Genomic DNA, 17,780 nt, shown 5'->3' with positions numbered 1-17,780 from the left:
TGAGCCCCTCCTCCTCTTCTTCTCCCTCCCTGCTGTGTGGGAGCGCGGCTACTGCTGCTGCAACCTTCACCAACTTTGTCTGTACTAATTTCGCTTCGTCTGCCAATCTTTTCTGCGCCACCTCCTTCTCTCTTTCCTTTATTCGCTTACAATGGTGCACTATTATGCTCTGAATCTCAGGCCATCCCTTTGCTTCAATACCTGCTATCTTGTCGAGCGCTTTTTGCACTTCCTTTGGGAGCCCTCTTTTTATAATGAAGTAAAATAAAGATGTCGATTGATGCCAGGGCGTGCCCGTTTCTGCTCTCCACATCTCTTGGACCCGAAAAATGTAATCCATAGCCTCCTCCCCGTCATTCATTGTACACTGCATTACTGACTGTAAGTCTGGCATATCTGGGAATGTTTCTCGCAAGGCATCCCATACCCTGGCACGCACTGTGTTAAAGGAGGCTCCGTCATGGCGGTCGCAGTCTAATGTTACTCCCGGGAAACCGGCCTTGACCCATACTCTATCAGCCTGATCCCCCACTGCTGATACAAGCAAACTCTTCACATCTCCTATTGCTAGGGGTACCCCGGCAGTGTGTTTCTCAAAGGCGTATATCCATTTACTTGCCCCTCCCGATAACGGGGGCAATAGCTTTAATAAATTGTCTTTATCCATCTGAGCCCATGGGATGTAATTCGGCCTCCCTCCTCCCCTATGTATTAATGGGAGCTGTAGCTTTCCTTTTGTCGGTGTATCTGCACCCGTTTTGGATGCTGATGTTCCCAGTGATGCCATTTTCCGCACCCTGTTCCTTAATCGTCCCGTCCACTCATCATCCAGCGTTCTCATTGAACATGTACCATCCACCCCTTCACTTCCTCCTCCCATTGCCATGCTCAACCTGTCGCTTTCTTCTAAATCGTCCCTTATATCACATAGTAGTTCCTCTCTGTCCCCTGGAGGCCTTTCTTCATTATCAATACCTCCCTCTCGTGTCCCTACTTCTATTATTCGTGTCGGTTCTTCCTCAATTCTGAACAGTATCTCACCTTTTTTCCACCCGTCTTCAAGTGTTCTATTCTCACTCGGTGCTCTAGACGTGCGCCCTGATCTTATTGCATTAAGTGCTGTTTGTTCACATATGTCTTTTATCCTTGAGAGCTCATCTTTCGCTATTGAGAGCCTTGATTGTAAATCGTCTGTTAGTTTTTCTATGTCCACCCGTTGTGTACTTGCCTGGGCTCGCTCCCTTGTACTTTCATATGGCGGGGGTGCCGTTGGTCGGTGGGGTGTAGTAGTTGTCGTGGGAGGCACATAAGTGGGGTCACTGTACCCCTCTGCGGGCACAGGCTTGTTTAATATCGGGTACAAACTTATTACCTCTATTGGTGGCTCTACATTTGACAATTCTTTAGCATCTTTCTGTATCATCAGTGGATTGTCTGTGGTGGATGGTAGGTCAGGGTTTATTGCTGGTGCTTTAGGCGGTGGTATCTCTTCAAATAACCTCCAGAGATCCAATATTTCCCTCCTATTGTGCAACTGCTTCCCCTTGTATTTCAAACAAATGCATGTGGCCACCATATCCAGAACACTTTTATCAAAGGACCCCCCCTCTGGCCATATCTGGGGTAGCCCCTCTCCCTTCAGCTCTGTTATCCATTGGTCGTGATATTTCTTAATCCACTCCGCGTACCCTGGTAAATTCTTACAAATATGTGATAAGGGTGTTTCGGCCCCCATCTTTGTGCCCTCCTAGTACTTGTGTGTCTCTGTGTGTCCGCTGCTATAATGTAGATGTATTACCACTATTATTTTTCGTTTTCTACTTCACATTCAATAATGGGCTCCTTTGTGCTCTTCCCCCTGCCTGCACAATACAAAACTGGCTGTACACAGTTTCTATTCTATCCTCTTTGGGGGGGGGCACATACAAGAGCAAACCATCAGTGATTTTGACAATATCAACCCGGAAATCAAAAAGGTACCCACTCACTTCACCTTGTTATTTTTGTCTTCAAGAAGCCTTATCCGGCCACACTTACCATGACCATTCAATTACTATGCATTTATAGTCATTTTATACATTCACAGTTCCAAATTCTCTTCTGACGCACACGAGGTGCACACACCTCTCTGTAACACTCTCTTCACACGTTAGGCTGCCCTCCCTTTCCTCCCTAGCCGGCTGTCCCTGTCCGTCTTATTCAGATATATTGATGCGTATATATATATATATTTTGACCTACTCTTCCCCCTTCTAGTAGAACTCTCTGTCTCTTACTTTCCCCCTAACGTTTTGTACGGATCTCACCTTTATTTTCCCCCAACCTTAAAGAAAAGAATAGAAAAAAGAAATAGCAGTCACTAATATATTCTCCGTGTCCCCCTTTGCCAGACACTTTTAACTTATTATCCACTTCTTCATATATTCCCAGTACTAGTCAAGATAGCACTATGCGGCGCCGCTTTCCACCCCCTTTCGGAGCTAGGTTCCCGTCACTTTTATCTCTTATTCACCTCTTAATCCTAATGGCCATATGCAAAGAAAAAGCAAGGAAAGTCTAAGATGGTCCTTAGTAGACCTACATGCCCCCCCCTTCTAACCCTCCTCGTTCCCTGTCCTAAATTTCCTCCTCCACCCCCTTTATGATTGCTCGCACTCAATACTCACGTGCCCGTCTTGAACCGATAGTCTCCGAAACTGGGTCCGTCCAGGCAGTGTTGCCGTCAGCTCAACAGTCAGCCCCGGCTCCGGCGAGCGGTACTCAAAGGGGATTTTTCAACCGGGATCCCGTACCCTCTCTCTATTGAGTGCGCACTTCTTAGTGTACCGGTCGCCGTTGGCGGGCAGCCTCCCGGAGCCGGCTCACCGTGCGTATCCCTTTTCGACCGGAGATTCTCGTGCCAAAAGGGGACGGTAATGTTAGGTCGGGAAAGAATAATAATAATCACGCTTTCGGGGTCACCACTGAAGGCAAGCGTCCCCAGCCAGCACGATCCTCCCCGCAATGAGAGATAATGAAGGACTCTCCCAATATCGGGAATAAAGCCAAGACAGAGTGCGGGTGAGCTTAAATGGGAGTTTATCAATCAGAATAGGGCATGCAAAGAACTCTGCAAACTCCGAGAGCGCTCTGTCTGACAATAGCAAAGACAGGCGTATATATTTACAAAAAACGTCATAAGAACCTACATACTATAGGGGGCACAAGTTCAATGGGATTGGGTGGCGATGACTAGCTATAGGTGCTGCTGCGAGGTGGTTGGCCTTGGCTGGAAAACGTCACTGGTCAGCCTCGTGGGTTGGGCTGGGCCTGGCGGGTTGGCTGAGTTCATCCGGGCGGTGTTGTTGTGCCATCGCGGCCAGTGTCAGAGATGAATGTCTTTTCCTGACTTATTTGCCCTAGGCCATGCACACCGCAGTCATTCAGTCATTGCAATATTATCTTCTTTAGTAAATCTTCCAATAGGTTATTCTACAGGTTAATGCAACACAGGAGGAATGTACCTTGTGAGGGGTCTGGTGGTAATACGTCAGGACATGGTTACCAGGGTCCTGTTGACCGGGGCCATAGGTCGAGGTGCTAAGCTTCAGGGCCTGGGACGGGCGGTACAGGTCTTTCTGTCTTGTTAGAAGTTGTTATGGATGGGCCGCTGTGTGTTGTCAAAGTATTGGGTGTCCTGATTGCACAGGGCCATAAGTCTAAAATGATCCGGTGGGTTGTGGGGTTTACGAGGGGGCGCCTTTGGAAGGCCATGGAGTGTAAGTTTCCCAGTGATACACGTAACAAAGAGATCCCTAGAACGCTCCTTCATTATTAGTACCCAACTGCAGTGGTGTGGGCTCGCCATTGCTTATATCATGGAAGCATGCTTTCTATGTTTATACATTTTACAGGTTTTTGTAATATAAGAGATTTTGTGGAGAAAAGCATATTTTGCAAGTGGTCTTGGCATTAATATGTAGAGACTTTTTGCCATCTGATGACCATTTTACAGTTCTCTTCATCGCCCAGGCCCGCTGGCCGGGTCACGCTGGGAGCGATGATACACTGCGGAAGGTGAAATGTTACAATTTAATGTATTACGCTAGCTCATGTCCGTCTTGTTCGTGGGAACGGTCTCGCAGCGGATCTGCCATGGTGCTGCGGCGACAGGGATAACTGAAACTTTCCGAAGGTGGGGGCCGCGCTACAGTGCGCTGAGCTCACACCATCTTTAGTAGACAAAATGGTTTCTGAGGCCTAGCTAAATTCAATACGTGCGGGCAATGTCTTCAGCAGGTGAGCCATCCACCACCTGGGCCCTGGTGGTAAGGAGGGGGCGCCCGATGAGCCATGGCCCTCACCTGGGGTGGAGATGCGGGCAAGGGGGGGTCTTTTGGACCACTCTTCCCCTACATTTCCCCCCTTTCGTTACTTAAGTAACGAATACTTTAAGTCCTCTAGCCTTCTACATTCTGCTTCGTCCATCACTGCCTCGTCCCATGCAGGTGTGCCTTTTATGGGCATCCAGGCTCTGCACACCCCCCGTAAGCTTTCCCCTCTCCTGGCATATTCATCTGGGGTACAAGTCAGGTATATACATCCGCCATCTCCCGCCAAATCTACCCACACCTCCTGGTACCATTCTAGTACGCGGGGCTCTCTAATGGTGGTGTGCCATGCTTTATCTATGATATCTTTGTCGTGATAGATAGGCACTAGCTGATATCTTGGTGTGTCATCTGTTCCTGTTTGTACCTGCACTTCCTGCATGTTTTGTATTGTCCCATGGGTGTTGCCCATTGTCACCATCATCATTGCACCATTTGGTACTGCGTTAGCACAAACTCGAAGACCCACCTGGCACAGGCAAAAAATTAAAAGGAGGAACACCACAGCGGGCATCAAAAATTTCACAGTTGTTCCAAACCATGAGGGGACCCAGGAGAAGATGTTATCGAACCACGTACTGTCTTCTGCTCCACCTTCCATTTTCATTTTTTCTCCTAGGTTGTGGACTGCTTCGATCACATGGGACAGGGAGCCGTTTTCTGCGTCTTCAGAAGGTACGAAAGTGCAGCAGGCACTTCCTATTTTTCGGCAAACACCTCCATCCATCGCCGTCAACAGGTCCAGGACATACCTGTTTTGCATGGTCATCAGCCGTAAAGCCCTTAGTTCCACTTTTATTACGTTGAACCCTTCTTCGGTGTCATTGGCCAGCTGAATCAATTCCCAACGTGTTATCTGGAGCCATTTTGTGTTTGCCCTTGCTTGGACACTTGAGATGAGTGAAGCAAAGAATGTTTCTGCTGAGCTGAATAATCGATATTTGTCTGGGATCTGAGCCAACAGTTCTGATGATTCCTTTGATATGTAGTTTGATGCACGTCTGTTACGGGTCAGCACCTCTCCCTTGTTTCCGGAAGACAGGACATACATTTGTGACTCCGCAGTCGGCTGGGCTGCACTCTGTTGTATGCGTTCCTGTGTCTTTTTGCTCCCATCGATGTGACTTTCTGGTATTACCATTAGGGCTGAGTGCAGAGTGGCCATTGAGCAGCTGCCACTCCATGACTGGGGGAGGTGCAGGTATGCCTGGTTCCCGCATACCCAGTACGTGTCCATCAGGGCCGCTGTCCCTTTTCTCAGATCTGGGATGGTGAGGGTTTTGTTACAGTTCTTGTTTGTCCCCATGGAGGTTTTCCCTTCTCCTTTAAAACATAATTCATAGTCTATTTCGTTCTGCAGTTTGAAGGGTTTTTCAATGGCGGTTACCCAAGTTAGTTTTGAAATGTGTTCCTTCCACAATGGTGTGCATGTTTCTTCTATCCACTGCAATTTCTCCGGTGCCACACCTCTCAGTGCTTCAGCTTTACACATTACTTCTTCATCCTTCCACTTGTTGTCCGAAAAAAGTGTCCCTTGTATTACAAAAAATGGTTCTTCCAGACATACCACAGATGCTGTCTTTGGATAGCACGTTTTCTCGTTCTGCAGCATTTCAAAAGTAACTTCATGTGCCTGGAAGGTGTTCTTAATCCTGCACAACGTGAGATGAAGGAGACATTGGGCATCTATAATTGGCAACTCTTTGGGTAGCAATACTTTGGGTGTACCTGAAGCGTGAGGAATGAGGGAGCAGACATAACAGCTCTCGTTTGTTGTTTGTTTAGCTGTGGCACTCATATCCGCATACCATTTATTTGTTTGGTAGGGGTGTCGTGGGTCTTCCATTTTATCTAGACCTAACCCATAGTACTCATCATACTTCCTCCTCCCTGCCTCCCTCTTTCGTCTGTTGTTCTTGTTCCTCATGTACTTCCCAACTTCCTGGGCGAGGGATAAAATAGACCCCCTTTCTCATTCCCGCCCCCCTTGGCCCATGCATCATATAATATTTCGTGTATTGCCAGCAGCTTTTCCTTTTCGTCCCTAACGTTATCTTGCAGGTTGTTTTTTTGTATGGGGGCAGGCTGGCTGGTGGGGGTGTTATACAACCATGATATGGCAGACGGGTTTCGGTCATTTAAACTGCGGGCATTGTAATTAGATATCCCTGGTGGAGACACTGTGTTGTTTTGCATTCCACCCTGTTGCTCTTTCTTTTGTAAGATGACAGCATTGGATGGTGTGGTACGATAACCCCATACAAGTTTAGTTCCGTCCCATACCAAAAAATCACCCTCCCTAGTATTGACACTTGCAGTTGTATTGATCCCAGTAGTGCTGTTAATCCCAGTGCTGTTAATCCCTCCCCCCTCGTTCATCTCGATAGAGATGAACGCTACAAACCAATATGTAACCAGGCCAAACATTAGTATAAAAAACAGCGTAATGCACACAGATAATCCACACTCATACGAATATCTGCATTTCTCATGTAATAATTCTCTCATTCTACTAATTCTCTCCGTTGCAGGCCGCCCGTTAGATGCCATGGTAGCTCCTGTTTGAGATATAAAAGTGCATTAAGTGCATGCATGTAAACATTTTGTTGGCACTATTAGTGCCAATATATATTGACATGGTCCGGAAGTGGGTAGGGTTTGTGGGGACGGGGATGCGCAGACAAGGGTGTGAACACTTCATAATTTGATCACTTCATTACTTACATATAAATTCACAAGATAAAAAGAAAAAACGTTTTTTTTTTTGTTTTTTTTGGTGTAACATTTTTAAAGGAATGCAAGTATACTTATCAACCATATTCCCAGTCAGGTCCATTACTGTCACACATACACAAGTTCATATTCAGACATCCTGCTCAGTTGCATTGTTTGCTGTTGTCTGTGCCTCCTCATCCACCTCCTCCTGCACGTTACTATATGCTTTTCGTACATCTGTCAAGTGCACCCAGTATCTCAAGCCCTTCACTTTCACTGCCGTGGGCGTGCAAAACACTACCTCGTATGGGCCATGGAACCGTGGTGCATTCCATCGACGCACAAAACTTCTGACATAAATTGAGTCGCCCGGCATCAGCTGTAGCTGCTGTTCAGGCTCCGTGACAGACCCTGTTGTCTTTCCCTCCTCTCTAGTGAAGGGTGGAGAGAGCTGCTTTGATATCGCGCGCGCTGCCCTTGTCAATTTCTTCAAATAGTCTGTGAACTCATCTCCCAATATCGCAGCGCTTCTGTGTGCATCTGAGTGTTCACGCAGTGGAGAATGTGCTGTGTTCATTCTTCTCCCAGTCACGATCTCGTGCGGGGACAAATGGTGGTCTTTGCTTGGCTGATTTCTCAGCTCAAATAGCGCAAGGGGCAGACAGTAAATCCAATTCTTTTTAAGTGAGAAGAATAGTTTTGATTACCTGCCTTTTAACAGTCCGTTCATCTTTTCCACTACGCCATTACTTTGAGGATGATAAATCGAACACAACTTGTGTTTTATTCCCAATAATGTAGTGACTTCCTTGAAAAGTTCATTTACAAAATGAGTGCCATTATCTGAGCGAATCACGTCACAAATTCCCCAGCGCGGGAACACTTCCCTCACTAGGAACTTTGCAGCGCTTTTGGCATCAGGTCGTGGACATGGTCCTGCTTCCACCCACCTTGAGAATGGGCATACAACCACAATCATGTATCGTGTGCCATTACACCTTTCCCCCATGTCGGCGTAATCAATATGTAGCTCTCTGAATGGGCCAATGGGTTTTGGAATTGTTCCCCGGAGCATGCGTAATGTCATTCCCGAATTGTATATTTCACATGTTGTGCATTCCATTGCTAATCGAGATACGTGCTCCTGGAGACAGGGCACGAACCATTCTTCCTGTATTTCTGCTGCAATGTGCTGTTTGGTATTGTGTGCAGGGAAGTGTAGCTGTTGAAACGCAATTTCCAAAAACCTTATTGGCATTACCACTTTCCCTGAGTTGCTTTGTCGCCACAATAAGTCTGTTGCCGATTTGCTGCACCCTCGTTTTGTCCACATACATTTTTCGTCTGCACTAGCTCCTTCCTGTAATTCTAGTATTTGTGATATAGGCATCATGCTGTAGCCTTCTGGAAGCTCTTCGTTTGTCTTGTGCTGTAACATGTACTCGCCTGCTTCATATTTCTGGAAATAGGAAGCTTCCTTGGTGGCAGCGTCCGCTGCTGGGTTTCCCAAAGACACAACGTCTGTGTTTGATGTATGTGCTTGGCACTTCACTATTGCTACCGCAGTAGGGTTTAGTAGGGCCTCAATTAGCCCTTTCAATAACTCTGCATGCTGTACTCGTGTTCCGTCTGCCCGTCGGAATCCCCTCCGCCCCCATCTTGCTAGACCTCCATGTACTGTCGTTGTCATGTAAGCTGAGTCTCTATATATTGTCACTGCACAACCCTTTGCTGCATGTAGTGCTTCTATGAGCGCAATCAGTTCTGCTGCTTGTGCGGAGTAATGTGATGGGAGGCGGTACTGTACTAGTGTTTCATACTCACCGTCTTCTAACCTCACCACTGCCATGCCCACATGTTTTTCTCCCGTGTCCACGTCAATCGATGCAGACCCATCCACGAAGTACACTTCTCCCTCGCTCAGAGCGTTCTCACACACCACTGTGTCCTCCCCTCTTTCTCCTGTGTAAGTTGCACAATCGTGGTTCTGCATGTCTTCTAGTGTGCATGCTTCTGTAATGAATGTTGCGGGGTTCACTGTCTTGCATCTCACCACATGGATATTTGCGCTAGACAATATGATCTCATAGGCTGTTGCCCGCTGTGTAGTCAGTGTGCTTTTTGACCTCTCAAGTATTGCAAATAATGAATGTTCCACAAACAATGTCACAGGGCATCCCATTACTATTGTGGCACTTTTCTCAATCGCGAACGCGGCTGCAGCGAGTGATTGCTCGCACGCGAAATGGCCTTGCATCACGGCATCTAAAGTACCACTATAGTAAGCCAGGGGCTTGTGTCCTAAGGACGTCTTTTGTGTCAGAACAGCTGTCATGAGTGTTCCCTTGCAGTGTGAGAATAAGTAAAATGTGCGTCCATAATCAGGATTTGCTAGCACTGGAGCACTTGAAATTAACTCTTTTAGTGATTGGAATGACGCTCTCATTTCTTCTGACCATTCTATTTTCTTGTTCTCCTGTTGTGCTTCCTTGAGTGCTTGTAGGAGGGGCCTCGTGTATGCTGCATAATCTAATATCATGCTCGGCAATAGTTGCACATTCCCAATAATTTCTGCATGTCTTTCACTGTGGTGGGTTCTCCTACTGATCTTATCGCTTCTACCCTGTCGGGGATTATTCTTTTTCCATCTTTTGATATCAGCTGACCCAAGTATAAGACCTCTGTCATGCAGTACTGTAGCTTTCCCTTGTCTACCTTGTACCCCTTGTTGGCCAATAGTGTTAGGAGTGTTGTTGAATCTTTTCTGCATGTGTCCTTGTCTTGTGCACACACTAGCAAATCATCTACGTACTGAATGATTGTACTCTCAACTGATAGGTTTCCCAAGTCTTCATGCAATATGCGGTTGAATATGCTTGGGCTCTCACAGTATCCCTGCGGTAACCTGCAGTGTTCGTATCTTTTTCCCCCCAGTGTGAATGCTGTCGGGTACCTACTTTCTTCAGCCAGGGGGATTGAGAAAAATGCATTTTTCAAGTCCACTACTGTGAAATGTGATGACGTTTTTGGGATGCTGCATAATATTGATGCAGGGTTCGGGACCAAAGGGAACTCTTTCTGAATTACATCATTTAGGGGGCGTAAATCCTGTATCATCCTCCAAGACCCTCCCTTTGCTTTTTTGATTGGATAAATACATGTGTTACATGGGGAATTTGAGGGCACTATTATCCCTTGTGCTAGTAGTGCATCTAGTGTTTCTTTTATCCCTTGTTCAGCTTCACGGGACAATGGATACTGTTTCACTCGGGGTAGAATTGCTCCTTGCTTTAGTTTTATTATCACAGGTTGTACTCCATGCAACAGCCCTACATCATGGGGGCCTGTTGTCCACAAATTATTTGGTACGAGTCTCATGTCATCATCAAAAAATGACGGCGGTGCTCCTACCACTGCCATCAGTTGAGCGGGGATTTCCCTAGCTTGAATCAAAATGTCACAGGGCATTGCTATTTCCATTATAATCTCACCATCCCCCTCTGCATCTGAAAAGAGATCCTCGTCTGCTAGGTCTCTTAGGGCGATGTTGGCATCCGTGCACAGTACTGTACGCCACTCACATCCTTCCATATCTAATCCAATCACAGCAATCCTTTTCGCTGATACCTGTACAGCGTGCAGGTCTAATGATACCACTGACCCTGGTGCTGTGTCGGGGCACCCTATGGGGCGGAAGAGGAACTCTGCTGGAATTCTCCAGTCCATTTTTCTCAGCTCTGGAATTATGAGGGCCAATGTCTTTAGCCCTTCGATAAACATTTCCTCATTTTCCGGCAACCCCCGTACTTCTTGTGTGGTTGTGTGGGCTTGTACCAACAACATTGCACGCAATGGGCATATTCCGGGTGTTGAACACACTATACCCCTCTCTGTGAATGATATGGTCATGTTGAGTTTACTCAGGAGATCCCTCCCTAATAAATGTATTGGTGAGTGTTCATAATACAGCAAAGGTGTCTTTACAGTCTTACCCCCCACTGTTACATCCAATGCTTATGTGTAAGGAACTTCAATTACAGCCCCAGAGAACCCCTGCGTCTCTAACTTCCGGTTAGATAACGGGAACCGGCCCTCTCTAATGCATGATTTCTCCGCTCCCGAATCAACCATGAATATGAACTGCTTGTCTCCTATCTGCGCCCCTACCAATGGTTCCTCTGCTGCATCGTAGGTGGTAGATAGAACTGGACACGCAAGTGTTCTCTGTGGGCTGTCCTATGCGGGGTGTCTCATTGCCCCCCCTTGATTAAAGACACTCCCTGAGACCACTGATACGCCGTTATAGGGTGCTGGTGCTGTTGTCGCAAAATGGTTTGCTGTTGTCGCAAAAGGGTTACCTGGCGTATACTGCATATTGTCATTGTTTTGTAGGTGGCTCTGTGTTCTATACTGGTGTCTCTGTTGTTGCTCATTGTTTCCTTGGCCTGGGTTTATCGGTTGTTGTTGTTGTCCCATTGGAAGACCATATGGGCTCCCCGGGTGGGGATGGCCATAATGTTCTACCTCTTGGAACCCGTTGTTAGGTCTGCCTCTGCACTCCCTAGAGTAATGCCCCCATCTCCCGCAGTTCCAGCAACTTCCTTGTGCACCTCTAGGACCCTGCCATCCACTTCCTCCCATTCCCCCGTTCCCCGGTCCACCTCCTCTTCGGCCCATGTACCCACCTCGTCCCCCTCGAGGGGTCCACTCTTGCCACTGCGGACCTCCGCCTTGCTCCTGCTCGTTCCACTGCCGCTGTCCTGTTCCCGCCCAATTAGTTGCCATCCTTCTTTGTATTGCTATCAGCCCCTCCTCCTCTTCTTCTCCCTCCCTGCTGTGTGGGAGCGCGGCTACTGCTGCTGCAACCTTCACCAACTTTGTCTGTACTAATTTCGCTTCGTCTGCCAATCTTTTCTGCGCCACCTCCTTCTCTCTTTCCTTTATTCGCTTACAATGGTGCACTATTATGCTCTGAATCTCAGGCCATCCCTTTGCTTCAATACCTGCTATCTTGTCGAGCGCTTTTTGCACTTCCTTTGGGAGCCCTCTTTTTATAATGAAGTAAAATAAAGATGTCGATTGATGCCAGGGCGTGCCCGTTTCTGCTCTCCACATCTCTTGGACCCGAAAAATGTAATCCATAGCCTCCTCCCCGTCATTCATTGTACACTGCATTACTGACTGTAAGTCTGGCGTATCTGGGAATGTTTCTCGCAAGGCATCCCATACCCTGGCACGCACTGTGTTAAAGGAGGCTCCGTCATGGCGGTCACAGTCTAATGTTACTCCCGGGAAACCGGCCTTGACCCATACTCTATCAGCCTGATCCCCCACTGCTGATACAAGCAAACTCTTCACATCTCCTATTGCTAGGGGTACCCCGGCAGTGTGTTTCTCAAAGGCGTATATCCATTTACTTGCCCCTCCCGATAACGGGGGCAATAGCTTTAATAAATTGTCTTTATCCATCTGAGCCCATGGGATGTAATTCGGCCTCCCTCCTCCCCTATGTATTAATGGGAGCTGTAGCTTTCCTTTTGTCGGTGTATCTGCACCCGTTTTGGCTGCTGATGTTCCCAGTGATGCCATTTTCCCCACCCTGTTCCTTAATCGTCCCGTCCACTCATCATCCAGCGTTCTCATTGAACATGTACCATCCACCCCTTCACTTCCTCCTCCCATTGCCATGCTCAACCTGTCGCTTTCTTCTAAGTCGTCCCTTATATCACATAGTAGTTCCTCTCTGTCCCCTGGAGGCCTTTCTTCATTATCAATACCTCCCTCTCGTGTCCCTACTTCTATTATTCGTGTCGGTTCTTCCTCAATTCTGAACAGTATCTCACCTTTTTTCCACCCGTCTTCAAGTGTTCTATTCTCACTCGGTGCTCTAGACGTGCGCCCTGATCTTATTGCATTAAGTGCTGTTTGTTCACATATGTCTTTTATCCTTGAGAGCTCATCTTTCGCTATTGAGAGCCTTGATTGTAAATCGTCTGTTAGTTTTTCTATGTCCACCCGTTGTGTACTTGCCTGGGCTCGCTCCCTTGTACTTTCATATGGCGGGGGTGCCGTTGGTCGGTGGGGTGTAGTAGTTGTCGTGGGAGGCACATAAGTGGGGTCACTGTACCCCTCTGCGGGCACAGGCTTGTTTAATATCGGGTACAAACTTATTACCTCTATTGGTGGCTCTACATTTGACAATTCTTTAGCATCTTTCTGTATCATCAGTGGATTGTCTGTGGTGGATGGTAGGTCAGGGTTTATTGCTGGTGCTTTAGGCGGTGGTATCTCTTCAAATAACCTCCAGAGATCCAATATTTCCCTCCTATTGTGCAACTGCTTCCCCTTGTATTTCAAACAAATGCATGTGGCCACCATATCCAGAACACTTTTATCAAAGGACCCCCCCTCTGGCCATATCTGGGGTAGCCCCTCTCCCTTCAGCTCTGTTATCCATTGGTCGTGATATTTCTTAATCCACTCCGCGTACCCTGGTAAATTCTTACAAATATGTGATAAGGGTGTTTCGGCCCCCATCTTTGTGCCCTCCTAGTACTTGTGTGTCTCTGTGTGTCCGCTGCTATAATGTAGATGTATTACCACTATTATTTTTCGTTTTCTACTTCACATTCAATAATGGGCTCCTTTGTGCTCTTCCCCCTGCCTGCACAATACAAAACTGGCTGTACACAGTTTCTATTCTATCCTCTTTGGGGGGGGGGGGGCACATACAAGAGCAAACCATCAGTGATTTTGACAATATCAACCCGGAAATCAAAAAGGTACCCACTCACTTCACCTTGTTATTTTTGTCTTCAAGAAGCCTTATCCGGCCACACTTACCATGACCATTCAATTACTATGCATTTATAGTCATTTTATACATTCACAGTTCCAAATTCTCTTCTGACGCACACGAGGTGCACACACCTCTCTGTAACACTCTCTTCACACGTTAGGCTGCCCTCCCTTTCCTCCCTAGCCGGCTGTCCCTGTCCGTCTTATTCAGATATATTGATGCGTATATATATATATATTTTGACCTACTCTTCCCCCTTCTAGTAGAACTCTCTGTCTCTTACTTTCCCCCTAACGTTTTGTACGGATCTCACCTTTATTTTTCCCCAACCTTAAAGAAAAGAATAGAAAAAAGAAATAGCAGTCACTAATATATTCTCCGTGTCCCCCTTTGCCAGACACTGTTAACTTATTATCCACTTCTTCATATATTCCCAGTACTAGTCAAGATAGCACTATGCGGCGCCGCCTTCCACCCCCTTTCGGAGCTAGGTTCCCGTCACTTTTATCTCTTATTCACCTCTTAATCCTAATGGCCATATGCAAAGAAAAAGCAAGGAAAGTCTAAGATGGTCCTTAGTAGACCTACATGCCCCCCCCCTTCTACCCCTCCTCGTTCCCTGTCCTAAATTTCCTCCTCCACCCCCTTTATGATTGCTCGCACTCAATACTCACGTGCCCGTCTTGAACCGATAGTCTCCGAAACTGGGTCCGTCCAGGCAGTGTTGCCGTCAGCTCAACAGTCAGCCCCGGCTCCGGCGAGCGGTACTCAAAGGGGATTTTTCAACCGGGATCCCGTACCCTCTCTCTATTGAGTGCGCACTTCTTAGTGTACCGGTCGCCGTTGGCGGGCAGCCTCCCGGAGCCGGCTCACCGTGCGTATCCCTTTTCGACCGGAGATTCTCGTGCCAAAAGGGGACGGTAATGTTAGGTCGGGAAAGAATAATAATAATCACGCTTTCGGGGTCACCACTGAAGGCAAGCGTCCCCAGCCAGCACGATCCTCCCCGCAATGAGAGACAATGAAGGACTCTCCCAATATCGGGAATAAAGCCAAGACAGAGTGCGGGTGAGCTTAAATGGGAGTTTATCAATCAGAATAGGGATTGCAAAGAACTCTGCAAACTCCGAGAGCGCTCTGTCTGACAATAGCAAAGACAGGCGTATATATTTACAAAAAACGTCATAAGAACCTACATACTATAGGGGGCACAAGTTCAATGGGATTGGGTGGCGATGACTAGCTATAGGTGCTGCTGCGAGGTGGTTGGCCTTGGCTGGAAAACGTCACTGGTCAGCCTCGTGGGTTGGGCTGGGCCTGGCGGGTTGGCTGAGTTCATCCGGGCGGTGTTGTTGTGCCATCGCGGCCAGTGTCAGAGATGAATGTCTTTTCCTGACTTATTTGCCCTAGGCCATGCACACCGCAGTCATTCAGTCATTGCAATATTATCTTCTTTAGTAAATCTTCCAATAGGTTATTCTACAGGTTAATGCAACACAGGAGGAATGTACCTTGTGAGGGGTCTGGTGGTAATACGTCAGGACATGGTTACCAGGGTCCTGTTGACCGGGGCCATAGGTCGAGGTGCTAAGCTTCAGGGCCTGGGACGGGCGGTACAGGTCTTTCTGTCTTGTTAGAAGTTGTTATGGATGGGCCGCTGTGTGTTGTCAAAGTATTGGGTGTCCTGATTGCACAGGGCCATAAGTCTAAAATGATCCGGTGGGTTGTGGGGTTTATGAGGGGGCGCCTTTGGAAGTGTGTGTTCAGGCGGAGGTTTACTGCTGTGCTGTAAATAATGCAGGTGGCGGGCCGTGGCCTTGGGTACTGCAGAGGGGGCTACAAATCTTTGAAGCGGCTCCAGTCTGGTTGGGGGAGGTGGAGCAGCGCGGCGCGGGCCTCTGCTCTCATGGTTGGCAGTCTTCGCAGGGTGGGAGGGGGAATGGCCTTGCACATATTTTCAGAAAGGTATCTTCCTCGTATGTTGCCGACTTTAGGTAAAAACATCACAAACATTTGAGCACTCTATAATACGTATTCAAATTACTTTAAAACATACATTTCAACTTTGCTGGATGTGTCTCAATTATATCCAGCCTGAGCACCTTATTCGTACACTATGTTTTAACAACTACAGTATTTAGTTATATGCATATACATTTGCAGTAAGCGAGGTAGTAATGTGGTTGGTGGAGTACATAGAAAATGACCCGCCACTGTACGTGACGGTGGTGGCACATAAGGGGCTTAGACATACACACACGACAAGTGCATTCTTGCGCATCCTTCACATGAGTCCTCTGTATGGTCACATTCGTCCTCTCGTGTACTCTAGCAGCATTAGTTCAGTTTTGGCGCAAAACCATGGAGTGTAAGTTTCCCAGTGATACACGTAACAAAGAGATCCCTGGAACGCTCCTTCATTATTAGTACCCAACTGCAGTGGTGTGGGCTCGCCATTGCTTATATCATGGAAGCATGCTTTCTATGTTTATACATTTTACAGGTTTTTGTAATATAAGAGATTTTGTGGAGAAAAGCATACTTTGCAAGTGGTCTTGGCATTAATATGTAGAGACTTTTTGCCATCTGATGACCATTTTACAGTTCTCTTCATCGCCCAGGCCCGCTGGCCGGGTCACGCTGGGAGCGATGATACACTGCGGAAGGTGAAATGTTACAATTTAATGTATTACGCTAGCTCATGTCCGTCTTGTTCGTGGGAACGGGCTCGCAGCGGATCTGCCATGGTGCTGTGGCGACAGGGATAACTGAAACTTTCCGAAGGTGGGGGCCGCGCTACAGTGCGCTGAGCTCACACCATCTTTAGTAGACAAAATGGTTTCTGAGGCCTAGCTAAATTCAATACGTGCGGGCAATGTCTTCAGCAGGTGAGCCATCCACCACCTGGGCCCTGGTGGTAAGGAGGGGGCGCCCGATGAGCCATGGCCCTCACCTGGGGTGGAGATGCGGGCAAGGGGGGGTCTTTTGGACCACTCCTCCCCTACACTCCCAATAAAGTAGTGATGTGGCTGAGCGCTGAGTGTCCCTGGTGAACCCAATAAGACTAATATTCTGTGAATACATCACCTAGCCGCCATAACATGCAGCAATAAACAAGGTTTAGACACTTAAAATCACTTGTGAGTCCAGACCGTTATCAAAAGTGAGCACCTGCTGGGAGGCGAGCTTGTACACAACCGGTGCGCCGACTTGAGTGGCAGCACGCACTTCAGAAGCTGCAAGGATTTGAGAGAGCAAAACAACATTCTGATATCACCGGCCCGATCAAAGACTACTACCGAGGACAACTGAAATGAGCATGTCTCCCAGGAAAGGAGGCAACTGGAGCACTGGCCTGCTTGTCCGTGGCGTGAAGCGGCAACACAGCCCCTAATCCTGCACTATACGAGTCTAAGACACACGTTTAAACTGAAACTAATAGAAACACCTCCTTCCCGAAAGATAGGGTGCCGACCAAGCCAATCCTCAGGCTCACAAAACAAAGGAGGGAGAGGGCATAGGTGATAACGCAGCGGACTTCTGGGAAGAAAACCACAAAGTGGACAGTGCATATAAAACCGTAAGAGAAACCAAAAGGAGGGAAGAGGTGTTAGAGATTACAACGGCACCTCCCTAGCGAGATAGAAGCCAAGGCTTGTGGCTCTGCCATCTTCGGAGTACCGCAGCCGGGTGGTCACGGACAGCACCATTTGTTAATAAACGCTGGACAGTGCACCTGTGAAGGCGGAACAAGTGTCTCTGGTGAACCACTTGACCAGTATCCACAAGATCCTGAACCAACAGCAACAACTGGATGGTGCCTTGCCGAATCGTTGCGCCCGAAGCGAGCACCCCACTGACCTAAACAGCTGCACAAACATCGGCTGAGAGGGAAG

This window comes from Ambystoma mexicanum, chromosome 12 (genome assembly GCF_040938575.1).
Source record: "Ambystoma mexicanum isolate Mex_15411 chromosome 12, UKY_AmexF1_1, whole genome shotgun sequence".
In the NCBI taxonomy this organism is placed as follows: domain Eukaryota; kingdom Metazoa; phylum Chordata; class Amphibia; order Caudata; family Ambystomatidae; genus Ambystoma; species Ambystoma mexicanum.
The sequence above is the reverse complement of the archived record's forward strand: the minus strand, read 5'-3'. Positions refer to the sequence as shown.